This window comes from Sorghum bicolor, chromosome 3 (assembly GCF_000003195.3).
Source record: "Sorghum bicolor cultivar BTx623 chromosome 3, Sorghum_bicolor_NCBIv3, whole genome shotgun sequence".
Classification (NCBI taxonomy): Eukaryota; Viridiplantae; Streptophyta; class Magnoliopsida; order Poales; family Poaceae; genus Sorghum; species Sorghum bicolor.
The window spans coordinates 68,840,712-68,852,842 of record NC_012872.2 but is presented as its reverse complement, the minus strand read 5'-3'; positions in this window follow the sequence as shown (position 1 = coordinate 68,852,842).

Sequence of the window (12,131 nt, the reverse complement as noted above, 5' to 3'; positions counted from 1 at the left end):
CATTTAATGATCCTGCCAAGTCAGCAGTTTTGCTTATATGGCGCTATATTTAATGTGCATGACACTCTCATGAAACATGCATTGAGACTGGCCTAAAGAAAATGCAGAGAGTTAGGTAGCGGAAAATTTCAGAAATCACATTCAGTTAATCATGCAATTTGTTTGTAATGTAGATTTTCTGTCTCTGTCGCAACACAGAACGGTGATATTTTTGGCATCAAACACCAAGAGACGTGAACGTGCGTGACTTCTACTAGTATTAAGTGCTCCCAGTAAGCATTGTTCTGTCAGTACTAAGTGCAGCTAAAGCTGTCCTTGGCCTTTTGCCAGCAGCACCATTCCAGGTCAGGGTGTCACATCACAAACTCCGTGCTCACTCCATCCATCGGATTTCCTTCTCGAAAAAAAGAGAGAGAGAAAAAAAACAAGAGATGACAATTTCTACAAAGCACGGTTGTTTTCTTATGTTTAGCGTCTTCGAATCAGCCGCTAACAGCAAGGCCTTCGCTTCGGAACAGGTGTCGTCCGGATAAGATGACAGACATATATTTTAACCCAAACCAAACCACCAGCTGCAAATGCTGACTTGAGAGGCACTCGAAGGGGAGGAAAAAAAATGTCACCGATTTGCTCACGTCTGCGACCTGCGAGTTGGTCATGAGGTTAGCGATAACAGCGTGGTGAAGGCTCGGTAATTAACCATGAGATCTGATCAGGTGTCCCGGCCGTTCGTTCGGGTTCGGCAGCTAGCTCTCTTCGGACCGATTGGCAGCTAGCTCGCTAGTTCTTCAGAGACGCAGCACTGCACAGCACGCAGCTGCTGTCCTCAGATACGGACGCAACGGATCCACGCATCGCAACGGCACGAGTCAAACGCGGGCAGGCATGCACGGAACGGATCCTATGTGATGTTGCCTGCTGCCGCTGCAAGAATCCAATGCAGGACCGCTCCAAAATCTCCTACAAAAGCATCTAGTAGACGTTGGAAGGATCATCGGTGGTCGCGCCGTGTCTTAGGTTGTCACTTTCTTTCTACGGTCGGTCCCGGTGAACCCATCAACGCTTGATCGATCCTCCTACTACTGACCGTATTACGGCTGATACACTTGCCTATTATGCATCAACGGCCACAAAACTGAAGGCATCAGCATGATTGCGTTTCTGAAACACAGAGGTTGACAGACAGGCACGCAGGAACGTTGAGGCGCTGTTTTTTTTTTTTGTGTGTGGCGTTACACCAACCGGGAGGAGGAATAATGTTGGTGGAGATTACCTACGTTACACGAATACGGGTACGAGTATCCGATACAATACGTATCGGATACGCGGATACATACTTTCTCAAAAGAAAATCCACTAAAATAGTGTATCTGAGTATCCGTATCCGCGTATCCGACGAGTATCGGATACGGATACGTCATCTCCCTTGGAGTATCCGTGTAACATAGGAGATTACTACTGAGTATACTACGTTTGAGCACTCCATTTGGGAACGCTGAACTGAAAGGAATCCTTGCCGTTGGACAGCGCATCCAGGTTGAGGCGCACCACGAACACTCTCTCATCTGACCTCAGAAGCAGCCAGCCATCTGCTGGCTGATGACAACTAGACACCATTCATTCATTTCATCATACCGAAATTTCCATGACATATGCATGCATCCCACTAACCGATAGCCCACGACTCCACAATGCAGTCCGCTGGCTGCTGCATCGGCAAGGCAAGGCATGTAGCAAGCATATCCCACACAAAGCACAGGCAAAACGAAAAGCACCTAATCAGCTGGCTAATCTCCGGCAACGGTGCACAGCCATTGGTCCGAGTAGTCGGAGCAAAAAGAACCGAGTGTCCCGATCTCCATGATGCCACCACTGCTGAGGCATGCATTGGCCCCTGCTCGTCTCGTCCCATGGAAGTGTACGACAATCCAACAGGCAAGGTAATCCATCATTGTTTCTCTATCAGTGCACGCGAGGGAGGCACCAAAGTCTGCAATGGAATGCTGGTACGATACATGGTTGGTTAGGTCCCAACTCCTATCCTATTGTAACAATTAAGGGCCTGTTTAGTTTCCCACCCAAAATTTTTTCATCCATCCCATCGAATCTTTGGACACATGTATAGAACATTAAATGTAGATAAAAAAAATAAACTAATTACACAGTTTAGTTAAGAATTGTGAGACGAATCTTTTAAGCCTAGTTACTCCATGATTAGCCTTAAGTGCTACAGTAACCCACATATGCTAATGACAGATTAATTATGCTTAATAAATTTGTCTTGCAGTTTCCTGACGAGCTATGTAATTTGTTTTTTTATTAGTTTCTAAAAACCCCTCCCGACATCCTTCCGACACATTCGATGTGATACCCCAAAAAATTTCGTTCCCAATCTAAACAGGCTCTAAAGAGAAACCCAAGGAGGAGAGGCAATGATTGATCCAGGCAGACTGGCAAGCAGAGCAGCCAATGCGCGCTGGTGGTCGACAGGATGATTATTGATCGCGACAGACAGCGACGATTGAATTTCAGCCGGCGTTAATTGGTGGCGGTAGGTGATTAGAGGCCGTGACATCGTCCACGTACAGCTCGCTCCTGGACTGGATGGCTGCTGGGCGTTTCGGGTGGGAGCGGCAGGGCAGCCAACCAACCTGACCAGACTGTCGTCGTATCGCATCCCCCTCGTGTTCGTGCCTGCACTGCATGTGTCTATGTCTATGATGTCTATCCTGCGCACACTCTTCCTTCCACCTATACCAACCGGGATTAGCGAATCCTCGAAATTCAAAAACAAGTTTAGCGAATCGTTTTGGCTGGTTTAGCAGTTAGCTACCTTAAACCAGCCAGAACAGAAGGTGGTGCCAAGTGGACGGAGGTTGAAGAGACTGGAGAATTTGAAATGTGGCCTTCACGGATCCACTACCACTGGGCACGCAGCGGTGGCCGGAGCCGGCGCCAGCCCAGATTGGGGTTCCAGATCGGGGAACGTGAACGCATGGAGCCTTGTAACGCAATGGCTGACGGCGATCTGTCGTGTTTCGTTGGAGCGGAGAGGTGATACATACGGCCGGCACATGACGGGTATCTCCTCTCCTCGTGTTCTTTTTTTCTCGTTCGTCGCCTACAGGTACCTGTGGTGTCTGCCTGTCTGGTGTGGCAATGTGGACGGCTGGGGCGCTGATTGCGCGTCACCGGCAAGCACCTGCCAGTCTGGGAGGGAGCAGATCCCGAGCTGGGGCATTTTTTTGGAGCTAGGCCGGGCGTGTGTTACGCTGAAAAAAGGCCCACCTGCTTCGGGCCGAAAATTCCTGCCCACCCCTGGGTCGAGTCGAGCTGACTTTTTCCAGACTGGTGAAATCTCTAGCCAGGCCCTCATGTCAACGAAGGCTCGTGGTCTGGGCCTCGTGGGCCATATTTGCTAACATCCTTTTTTTATCTTTTAACATGCTCTCATGGCCTTGGATTTATAACCAAGTGATTTCTTTTATATATATTAGTGCATGAATAAGAAGTTTCATATGTTGGACTTAGCAGTCTGGGAGCGGAAATATGACTCACGTTTCGGTTCCCATATTCCACGTTCCTGTCGCGTCTACGTTGCGGAAACGTGAATATTCTCGTTTCCACATTATAAAATGTATCGTAGGTTCTCGTTTCTGTTTCCGTTCCCAAAAACGGTGATCGGAACATGGCTGCTATGTTGGAATTATAATCATCATTCAGTACTTTTTGTTCCACTCGTTGTCATCTATTGGTTCCAGTGTAGTTGGTGGAGCGTGCTTCATTTAAATAGTCTTGTTTTCAATTCAGTGCACCCGCAATATAATACCCAAAACGGAATAAAAATTAGTGGTTTGTTTCACCAATCTCATTCGAAGAAAAAGTGTTTTGGTTGAATATTTTTGTTGTTTTGGTAGTGTATAGGTAATGGCATACACAAGGAGTGGCGAAGCTGGAAGTAGTCGAACCATCAGAGAACTTAATAAGATCAGCATATCTCCAAGAAAAATCACACGAACAAGATGAATGGGTGGGAGAAGACTGAGTAGTATTAATTATCAACATCTACATCAACCAAAATATTAGACGTGTAAGCCTTCTCCAAATGCAGTGATAGGCGTCCATATGCTTTAGCTAAATTCCTTGTTACGAAAAATATAAGTACATCAATAGTCACATGATATTTTAGACATTTAGCAACATAAAACAAAAGAGAGCAGCATAATTGAGAATCTAGATAAGTTAAGAGCGACCATGAAAGGCAATTAGCCAAGGACATCTTAGACTTCTAACAACCAGCATAAAACAATGAGGACACTATATATGAGTTTGATGATGAATTAAGAGGCATCATTCAACTAACATGTAGTGGCAGAGTGCTTTGACTTCTTTGGTCCAAATCCATGTTATTATTGGGGCATAAAAAAATAGCATTCTAAAATATCCCCGGTTAAGTGTATTCCATGATGCACAATGAACGTAATTAACTACTACTCCATTCATTCTAAATTATAAAACGGTTTTAGAGTTTTCTAGGTTCATGGTTTTTGTTATGCACTTACATATCACTATATGGAGAAACATAGTAAAAGCAATGTATGTTAAAAAAAACCAAAATAATTTATAATTTGAAATGGACGAAGAACTTAAGTTGCCACTATACAAATTATATTTATAATCATAGCATCATGGACTTACTGCTTTTATGGATCTCTTATCGCAGGAATGCAATGGTGCAAATGATAGACACGTGTCAACTTGTTCGTTTGAGTTTATCAGCCGAATTTTTCAGCCATTCAGCAGTATTTTTCTCTCACAAAAAATCAACCAACAATGCTTTTTTTATGGCTTATCAGTTAAACGAACAAGACAAGAACGTCACATATTTTAAAAGACATCACATATTTTAGATTAGTGAGCTCGGGATAGGCACGAGAAGAAACAATAATAGTCTTTGCGATAGGGGGGTTCGCATTTCCCATGAGGATGCAATGCAAATCTTTCTTTCTTTCTTTCTTTTTTGGACAGACGATGCAAGTGATTTGTGCACAGTGCCTTGTCGGAGCAGGGCTCGGTCGTCTCAAGCCCAAGTGAATCCTGCTGGGCTGCCTAAGGGCCCGTTCGTTTAGGCAAGTATTGACCCAGGAATCGTTCCAGCTGCTGATAGCTTATGTAAATGTAACAAACAATCCGTCCAGAAATGAGTTCAGGACTCGACTAGCCGCGCTCACCGTGGATCTGGTCATCAAAAGCCGCGCTCACCGTGGATCTGGTCATCAAGCCAGTTTTATGGTCCAACTATGTAGTATTAATTGGTTCTATCAACAATAAAAAGTAAGCAGCCGGTATAATGGAGATCATATACTCTGTTTTGCTAGAGAAAAATTGTAGATAAAGACGTGGATCTGGTCATCAAGCCAGTTTTATGGTCCAACTATGTAGTATTAATTGGTTCTATTAACAATAAAAAGTAGGCGGTATAATGGAGATCATATACTCTGTTTTGCTAGAGAAAAATTATAGATAAAGATCAGAGGCAGCTTATGCATCCAATGGATAAGAAACATATGTCAAATTCAAAAGCTCATGAATGTTATCTGAAATGTATATAATATACAATCTATCTGGAGAATCAATTCAAGGAAGAACAAAAATATATAATGGTTAAAGATAGGTACATTACTTAGCTCGCCTGATCTCATCATTTATCTGTATCAGTCTAATTGGTATATTTTCCAGTTTGATGTATGGAATCTTTTTTCGTTGATAAGGTAGACAGTTTTTTTTTTACTAAATTGTGATACTCCATTACCAATTCATTGTTCATCACCATATAAAGCATAATTGTATAGGGTGAATGTGATAGACTGATTCGACTTGTAGCGTGGAAGCTCGGAGAAGCCAATGGTGAGGACTGAAGAGTCTATGGTCCATCCGTACAAAATTGACATAGATGCCATTCACTAAGGCCTTGTTTAGTTTCGAAAAGTGAAAACTTTTTGGAACTATAGCACTTTCGTTTGTTTGTGATAAATATTATCCAATCATGGACTAAGATCAAAAGATTCGTCTCGTGATTTACAGCTAAACTGTGCAATTAGTTTTTGTTTTCGTCTATATTTAATGTTTCATGCATGTGCCACAAGATTCGATGTGACGGAGAATTTTGAAAACTTTCTGGTTTTCAGGTGAACTAAACAAGGCCTAAGCTATGATCCGGAAATATTGAGAGAGCAAAACTGGGACATGGGTGTCAGGCTCGACGGCTCTAGCATGTGCCCAATGCACATCTCCTACGTTCTAAGACGTGCCTCCCTGGACCGGTTAGATTGTTGACTTGTTTGTTATGGTGAATCTGAAGCCACCATTTTTGCTACTTGTGAGCACACTTTCCGTTGCTAATTAGAGTGAGCCGGAAGCACGATTCATATTGTAAGATCGAAATGAGCCTGTGGCAGACGATTCACCGTCATTTACCTAGTTTGTACTCGAGGACTCATATGGCTATTGGAAGTTTAAACTACAAAATAGAGCGTATTCTCAGAAGAGCAACCGCCTCTCCACCATTTTCCATACAATTGGTGCCCACAATGATGAGGAGATGGCGGCAGCAAACTCAGGCAGTGTTTATATTCAAAAACTTTTTGGAGGTGGGTATCGTAGCACTTTTGTTTATATTTGGTAATTATTATCTAACCATAGATTAATTAAGCTTAAAAGATTCGTCTAATAAATTACAAATAAATTATATAATTAATTATTTTTTAATCTATATTTAATGCTCTATGCATATGCTGTGATGGGAAATCTTGAAAAAGTTTTTAGATTTTGAGTATAACTAAACAAGGCCTCAAGGCTGTTTAGTTGGTGAAAATTTTTGCAAAATACTACTTTAGCACTTCGTTTGTAATTGATAATTATTATCTTATTATTAGGTTTAAAAGATTCGTCTCGTATATAAATAATCATTATATATATATTTAATGACAGCAGGAGAAGCTAATTCGCAGTATGAGGATGAACTCTCTGGAATGGTACAGGACTATACGATCGTGAGTACTCGAAGTTTTGAAGGACGCGTGGCAGGTTAAGGAGCTGGAGACGTGGCACGATGAGAGGCCAAATTCAATGGTGCAAATTTCGTCTTTTAAAGATTCCCCTTCAAACGAACGGGCCCTATTGTGGGAGGATAAACTTTGCGAACAGGGAACATCGAAACGGAATTTTGTGTGGCGGCCCAGTTCCAGTCGGAAGTCAAACAATGCTGGGAACCCGGGCCATGATGGCCCACGGGTACATTTGGGCCATGGACCGGATGATCAACCCTGGCCATTCAGCCGTGCTTTCCAACATCACGTCCCTTTCGGGCGGCCTTCTGCCTTTTCTTTTCTCTGCCTTGTTTTTTTGAGAGAGCTCCGCGTCATTTCTGAATGGTGATCAAAGCCAGCTCTATCCCAGTCGCAGCATCAGCGTTATGCAACGCACGCATCCGCACCTGAGAACCGCAGCGAGCCAGCGAGCAGGGCAACCACCACTGCAAAATGTCACGGGCTCACTGCCAGCCACAGCAGTCAATGCGGGCCATTTGACGAAAGCGCTGCAGCGGTACGACGTATGGCGGCCTGCAGGCACACAGCTCGTCAGGCAAGCCCACAAGCTACTGGTTTCACGTCAAAGGCTTTTTTTTAGTTCACACCGAAATCCAAAATTTTTTCAAGATTTCTTGTCACATCAAATCTTGCAGCATATACATGAATCATTAAATATAGATGAAAACAAAAACTAATTGCACAGTTTGTCCTTAAATCGTGAGATGAATTTTTTAAGCCTAGTTACTCTATGATTGAACAATGTTTGTCAAATAAAAACGAAACTGCTACCGTGTCGAAATCCGAAATATTTTCGGATCTAAACAAGGCCAAAGTTTCATAGCATCTTCCGTGGTTCCCCTAAAAATTTTACAAAAATTTTTAGATTTCTCGTAATATCGAATCTTACAGTTCATACATAAAGCATTAAATATAAATAAAAAATAATTAATTATATAATTTACTTATAATTAATGAGACGAATATTTTAAACCTAATTAATTCATAATCGAACAATAATTATTAAATACAAATAAAAATATTACAGTATCTATTTAAAAAAATTGAAACTAAATAAGGCCCGGCAAGGGCAGAAAGGAGCCCAGGCCGCCGAGGCCGAGGCAGCCCAGGAAGTCAAGGACGGAGCTGGTGTACCGTGTACGTACAGACATGGAAAACGGCCGTGAGCCCGTGATCGATCAATCAGGCAAGTGAGAACACACTTGCACTGCACAAATCCCGAACTCAAACTCAAAGGCGACCTCACGCGGTTTATACGGAAACCTGACCACGACAACGGCGACCGAGCTGGTGATTGGCGGTGACTTTCAGCGGCAGTTTTTTCATTAGCAGCCGCGGTTCGAACAACCGCCAGGAGGACTGTACGTACGAGAGCGAGGCCCGTCGCTGTGCCGTGAATTCCTGTGACGGCAAAGACTCGTCGCACGGATCAGCCGGCCGGCCGGATTGGATTGGTTAGGATCCACTGGAAGCGAGCCGCGCGGTATGGAGTAGTAAGCCGACGTGGACGTGAAACAGGTTGCTTGTTTCCCCAGACTTGAGCATCGTCAGAGAGAGTGTGATGCATCAGCCAATCAGACACACGGAGAAGACGCTCGTCACGGGTTCTAGGCGCCGGCGGTCGTTCCACGAGTCGAACGATTGGAAACAGAAGGCCGACGCGTTCATCCCCTTTTTCTGCACTTTGTCAAGGCCAGGTACTGTAGTTCTTCATGAAAGGCACTGCCGCTGGGAGAGCGGAGGTCGCCGACTATCTGACAGTCTCCTGTCTCCCTGACGGTCGATCTCCCCACACCTGACGTTCTTGCGGCCATCAAAAGTTAGGTCTTGTTTAGTTCACTCCGAAATCAAAAAAGTTTTAAAGATTCTCTGTCACATCGAATCTTACGACAAATGCATAAAGTATTAAATATAGACGAAAATAAAAACTAATCATATAGTTTGACTATAAATCGCGATATGAATCTTTTGACCTTATTTAGTTTATGATTGGACAATATTTACCACAAACAAACGAAAATGCTACACTAGCGAAATCAAAAAAAATTCACATCTAAACATGTGCTGCATCTACTTCATTGATTGCCACGACGAGATGACCGTCGACTTTGCATCGCCACTTGCAACTACTACTGCTCCGCGTTTGCTTCCTTCATGTTCTGCCCAGGTGGCTACAATGCAGTCGTTTCCTTGCGTCACTCTGGGCATAATTAACCGAAGACCGAACCGAACTTTTCAGTCATAGATTCGGTCTCTACTTCCAACTAACCGAACTTTATACGGTTAGTTCGGGTATAAGTGTCTGTTAACCGAACTAACCGAACTAACCGAAATTTTCTGTTGGGAGTCCTAAACTATTTTTTTTATCTTTTTTTAGAACCGAAATTCTCTGTTGAGAGTCCTAAACTATTTTTTTTATCTTTTTTTTAGACTTGATTGTGTGTTGTTTTTGTTGTGTCATAGTGAATTTGTGACTTGTGAGTTGTGAGATGTTGCTGTAGTTAGTATTTGAATAAGGAGAACCAAAATATTTGTATTATTTTATACAAACATGCTGCTGAAATTTGATACAAATCTGCTAGTCCGGTTAGTTCGGTCATGACCGAGACCGAACCGAACTGACCGAGACCGAAATTGCTCGGTCTTTATTTTTTCAACTAACCGATCGATCCTTGTTTTTTGATGACCGAACTTTCAAAATGACCGAGGAACCGATCGGTTCGGTTCGGTCAGACCGAACGCCCAGACGTATCCTTGCGTGAGTGATGGCTACAATACATTAGATTTTGCATATACTTCAATTGTACCGAGTGATGGCTACAATACAGTAGATTTTGCATCACTACATTCTCCCAACATGTCATTGTTAGAAAATGGAGCAATTCAGAGAGCATGATCTCCCGTGTTGTTTTTTTAGAAAGAAGATAAGAGATTTATCGGATTTTTATTAGACGTGAAAAGGGAAAACAAACAAGAACCTAATTACAATCTCTATCGAATTTGTCAGCCATTCAACAGTATTATTCTTTCACAACAAATTAACAAACGATATTTTTAGCCATGGCTCAAGCGAACAGGCTAACCAGTTACTACTGTTTCCCTTCTTTGAGAATATGAATTGCACTATTGCAGGCAAGTACTAGAATCAATGGCCCATGAATAAGTGCAGATCGATTAGCCTGGATCCCTAACTTCTTCATCAAGTATTGAAACACAACACCTAACGTACTAACCTATCCATCAATCCAAATAGTAGAGGCACCAAATTCTTCAACGTGGAGTACGTAGGTGTGGCCAGTATTCTGTCTGTTGCTGTTTGGCGTTTGCTCACATTACTACACTGGTGGCAACCACTACAGCATCCTGCAACTTCTGGGCGAAGGTAGTCACATGCCCTGCTAGAGTGCTAGCTAGGGACACGCTGCTGGACAGAATGCCACGGCTCACGCTCTCTGTTTGGACAACATGGTAGGTAAGGCCCTGTTTAGTTCGTAAAAATTTTCAAGATTTCCTGTCATATCGAATCTTTGGTCACATGCATAGAGCATTAAATAAAGATAAAAATAAAAACTAATTATACAGTTTATCGGTAATTTGTGAGATGAATCTTTTAAGCCTAGTTACTCCGTGATTGGACAATGTTTGTCAAATAAAAACGAAAGTGCTACAGTAGCAAAAACCAAAGTTTTTGCGAACTAAACAAGGCCTAAGACCACCGGACTAAAATTTATGGCCGAGCCAACCAGCACAGCGGGTTATCATTAATCATTAATCTGTTCAAACCCCCTACGTCAACTTGAATTTTTTCTAACCCTTGTTTTCCACTGGATGATTCTATCACGACAGCGATAGTCCCTGAATTACGACAGAAAAGACTGCTAACCCGGCCAGCTTGCAATAATGGGGACTGCTTCCAAAAAGCGTCATGGCAACTCCATCTACAGCTACAGATATGTAAAGAGTATATTCTAGAAACAAATACTACCCTTGAAACCAGCTGCTTTCATTTTCTGCTAAGGCTGCTGCCGTGTACTGGTGAGATCTACCCATCAGGGAAGCGATACTGCAAAATCGGACAGCTGCCTTTCCAAGTGCACGATGGCTCCCTCACAGTTGTGGTGTGGTGGTACCTTTCCGGAAGCAACATCATTCGGGCCAGCTTTCTTTGCCGAATCAGCAACGGTTCGCCTGAGCACCCGAACAGTTTGGCTGCGGTTTTTTTAAAGCTCGTCAGGTAAAAAAAACGGCGTGGTTTTTTATACAGCATCGCCGCGGTTTCGGGAACATCTACGAGGGAGGCAAACGCGACCCGGAAATCTCGCGCCGATCGCCGCCCATAAACGCGCGGGCGCACGGCGGAAATGAGCTCGCGCGCGCCGGTGAGCGGTGGTGAGGTCCCCCCCGGGTCCGGGTCAGGTGCGGCGGTCGTCGGTGATATCATCCGCTCACCAACCAGCAACTACCACCGCATCGCACGTTGTTCTCCGCCAACTTCTTCCCCCGCGCTCGCTTCCGTGGCTTGGCAAATGCTGCCCACTTGACTTGTCCTCATCCAAACCTCCCGGACGGGCTCCCCGGGGGCCCCAGCATGATTGAACGATTTTTTCGTGGGGGCTAGACGGGCCACGCAGCCCAAAAGCACACCTCGGACCGGCGTGGCCAGGTTGATGAGATATATATACTACCCCCTATGCGATGTGCCGATGTGTCGCTTTTTCGCTTGGGTTCCGCATACCTTGCAGGATAGATCCTGTGAATCTGTGACACGCATTCACGGCGGCGGCAGCGCTCCCTGCTCTCGCAGATGTACGGGAGGCGACGCGTTCTGCGACACCGCTGCAGCTGAGTGACATGCTGAGGTGGTGAACCCCTCGCGCCGCCGTGAGATTATCTTCGACCATCGTCACACAGAATACAAAATCCATTTAATTATAATTTTTTATATTTATTTTTAATCTTCTCAACAACAAAAATCTAAAAAGCAACTCTCTCTGCAAATATATTATGTTTGGGTTTTTAAAT